This window comes from Adiantum capillus-veneris, unplaced genomic scaffold, assembly GCF_014529385.1.
Source record: "Adiantum capillus-veneris isolate H3 unplaced genomic scaffold, ASM1452938v2 Hic_scaffold_33, whole genome shotgun sequence".
Taxonomy (NCBI): domain Eukaryota; kingdom Viridiplantae; phylum Streptophyta; class Polypodiopsida; order Polypodiales; family Pteridaceae; genus Adiantum; species Adiantum capillus-veneris.
The window spans coordinates 3271170-3274841 of NW_028221440.1; the positions used below are offsets into that span (position 1 = coordinate 3271170).

At 43.3% G+C, this 3672-nt stretch overlaps 1 pseudogene; it reads left to right on the forward strand.

Moving 5' to 3' along the window:
* Window positions 1-355: 355 nt before the first annotated feature.
* On the forward strand, window positions 356-1951 carry LOC147417015 (uncharacterized; annotated as a pseudogene).
* Window positions 1952-3672: the final 1721 nt, after the last annotated feature.

The window sequence follows — 3672 nt, forward strand, 5'->3', positions numbered from 1 at the left end:
TCGGTCGTGCAGTTGAACTATGAAGCGAAAGCTCCATCCAAGTCATACCTGCGTCTCCATGTAAAGCAAGCAGATGAGAAGTCAAACATGAACGACATCTTCTGCCGAGGCATGGAGGTCTCGGCCTAAGGTCATGATGGTTTTGGACTTAGGCACCACTTTTTCGGGCTTCACGTACGTCCACAAGAGCGACCCCCGAGACATCCACCATGTCCTGGATTGGCCCTCACAAACTAAGACAGCCACTTCATCCCGTTATTGCAAAACATAGACGAGTTTGTTTTTACAAGTGGAACCCCTTGTCTTCTACCTGGCTGTTTTTGTGATGTATGAGAAAGCTCTTCGTTCAATGAAACATCCTCGCCTTGAAGATAATCTTGGTGCTGGTTGCTCGCTGAGTTATCCCTTTGGAACTCAATTTTCATCACGACAGAGTGAAATGTGCCGCTCAGTTATCCCTTTGGAACCCAATTTTCTTCACGATAGAGTGAAATGTGCCCACATTTTACCAAATGGGCTTATGTTAGTTTTTTTCAGCTCTATCTTGCCCATGAGGTAGGAGCTCCGTATTCTTGTCAATGAAGCTGCGAGCCTCTGCCAGTTGGGCTCAACATCGACCGCCTTGTGACGGATGATCTTCACAAGCTCTCCGACTTTGCCTTTGCACACCTTCAAGACAAACTGAAAAGGCGAGATATTCAGTGGTGCATTACGGTGCCTGCAATATGGGCAGAACAGGCAAAGCAAAAAATGAAGCAATATCCACAAAATGCAGGACTCGCGACAGGTTTTCTGGAGTGTTCCCAATCAGAGTATGTAAGTCCTTATGCTTTGAGGCTAGTCTTGGAGCCTGAAGCGGCATCTTTGCATTGCCTTCATAGGGCCAGGTATACATGTCTAAGAGATGGTGACAGATTTGCAGTTGTTGATGTTGGGGGAGCTACTATTGATATTGTTGTTCATGAAAACTTTGCAGCAGTGGTTTTCAAGTTAAGGAGATTTCTAGAAGTTAAGGCGATTGATCTACCATTGGAGCTTGCGCGAAGAGTGGATTGAACAGCGACAAAGAGAGGGGCACAATGCCGAAGAAGAAAATGGATAAGTTATTGTCACTCATGAAGACTTGCACCAGATTTTAGATCCAGAGGTGGAAAAGGTAATTGAATTGTTGGAGCAACAAATGCAGTCAAATATTGAGGCTATTCTAATGGTGGGAGGATTTTCAGCATCACCATACCTCATGAAGAGAGTTCGAGGAGCATTTGAGACAAGAGTGAGGCCATATTTAGCCCACCTAATCCCGGAAGTGCAATCTGTGATGGAGCTGTGCTGTTTAGTATGTCACAGGAGCCAGTCACATGCAGGGTTTCAAGAAAAAACATATGGAATTAAATGCACAAGAGATCTCATTGAAAGGGAGGATCCAGAGGAGTATCTTTCTGGTAATGACGACGGTGACGAGGAATGTGAAAATGCTTTTTGCATTTATGTGAGGAAGGAGACACTGTGTTGTATGACCATAGTATCGAAAATATATTTTATCCCACGTCCCATAAGCAGAAGAAGCTACACATAGAGCTTTATAGCTCAACAGAATTAAACCCTGGTTTCCTTCCGACCAGTCTTGTGTGATGGAGGGGCAAATCGAGGTGGATATATCGAAGGATTTACAGATGGACATGACGAGTGAGATATGTGTTAGTATGCGCTTTGGCACTTCCATGATTGAGCTGTCGGCCAAGGCCTTAATTTTGGGACGGTGACAATTTGGGCATGCTTCCCATCAACTTTCAACATGCAATGGATGTTGTTTCTTGATGTTTTTGCCAGCAATGGCTTTGTATTCTAGGTCTATCAATATGTTTATGAAGGGCTATTGACATCTTTCATGCCTTTTTGCCTTATTTCAATAATGTACCATCCTCGTTTCTTGTCGGTTTGGCACGGTATAGTGGAGGTCTTTGTGAAGAAGTGTTACTCAACAAAACCATCACTCGACAAAAGTGGATTGCAGAACATGAAGATGTCAGGTGAGCATTACTTTGAGAGGTAATGTTCTCAGATGCTGTCACATGGTGGCTGTGGAAAGCTAGGTGGTGCTTGAGACTGCATCCAATTCACGGCAAGCTTAAGTGCTTTAGGTCCCAACCCCTATGCATGAGGGCCTTTTGGTGTTGAGTCAGATAAATCCCTACAAGGAGGGGGTGAGCCTACATGAGGGGGGGGATGAGAGAGAACACCCACACACTCACACAAGCCATGCATGGTACAAAGAAAGCAGAAGGGACACTTGTCAAGTTCCTCCTCATGTTGCCCTCATGGTGTGCCTGAAGCATATTGGTTTGCCACCCAAGGGGTCCAATGATAATTTAGGATATTTAATTAATTGATTTTGCATTTATCAAGTCCTCTCTCTCTCAAATGGAAAGGGGGACACTTGTCCCAAGGCTACCCTTGCTGCTTGTAATGCCTCCTGCTTGTGATTGGCTAGGCCCGGAGGGGTCCAATGAGCTTCAAGCATGAGCTACAAGGGGGGGGGGTCGACCCAAGCAAGCTAGGGGGTTTCTTAGAAGGTATACTCACCCACACACACACACACACAAACACTCTCATTGTGTGCTATGAAAAGTGAAAGAGCTCTCTCTCCTTCTCCAAGCAAGTAGAGGTTGAGAGCGCTACACCACACTCTGGGCTATGGAGTGCAAATCCAACCAAGAGCCATGCTTCAATGCTTAAGCTTGCCATCTCTTCTTCTTCATTACTATGCTATTATGTATGCTAGCAAGAAGAGTTATGATAAGTGAGGAACTAATTCTTTCTCCTATGAAATGTTTCTTCTTTCTCTTCCCTACCCTCATTCCCTGCTAGCTCTCTCCACCTTTGAAGGGTGTTTGAGGTCTTGGGACTGACCTTGGGATAGTTAAAGCTTTCTTCAAGTTTATGTTATGCTTGTGATGCATGAAGCTTTCCATCTTCATTGCATCACCTAGGTTACAAGGAACACAAAGATTGTATTATTACAAGTCTCTCTTAATGGGAGAAATCATAATACAAATGCCTATTGGAGGGGGGACCGGCTCCACATAAATCCGGTTCTCAACTGTTGTCATGTTCTCTAAATTCTCTCTCTTGCAAAAGTATTGTTCATGCCAAGTTAACTAATTGCTTATGATTATGTTGCTATCTTCAATTATGTTCACCCGCTATGCTCACAAAGTCATTTCTCAAAAGTACTCTCATTAATTTCCACTACTCTAAAGTTAAATAGGCCAATTCCATTACAATTGGAGTTCAAATTTGGCTACTCTTGGTATGCATTATTAACAGACTTCTCTACGTGGTATCTCTTGCCATCCTTGTTCTTGAGCTCTTCTCTCTCAAACGCTTTGTAACTACGGCTACTCGAGGATGTTTGAAGCCACCAAAATGGTCCCTAATATGTGGATCTCTGCTTGATTTTGTGACCAAGTATAGTTGACATTGCCACTCCATATATCGACCGCATATGTTGTGAGCATACTCCCACTCTTTGTCGGGGGCTTTTTTTCCCCCTTTTCTGACTGTATACTACTTGTGCCAACATTTTCTTCCTTTGATTGTAATTATAGATGAAGACATAAGAATTACATATTTACTTGCAAAAAAAATTTCTTATTTTTCAATATATATTAA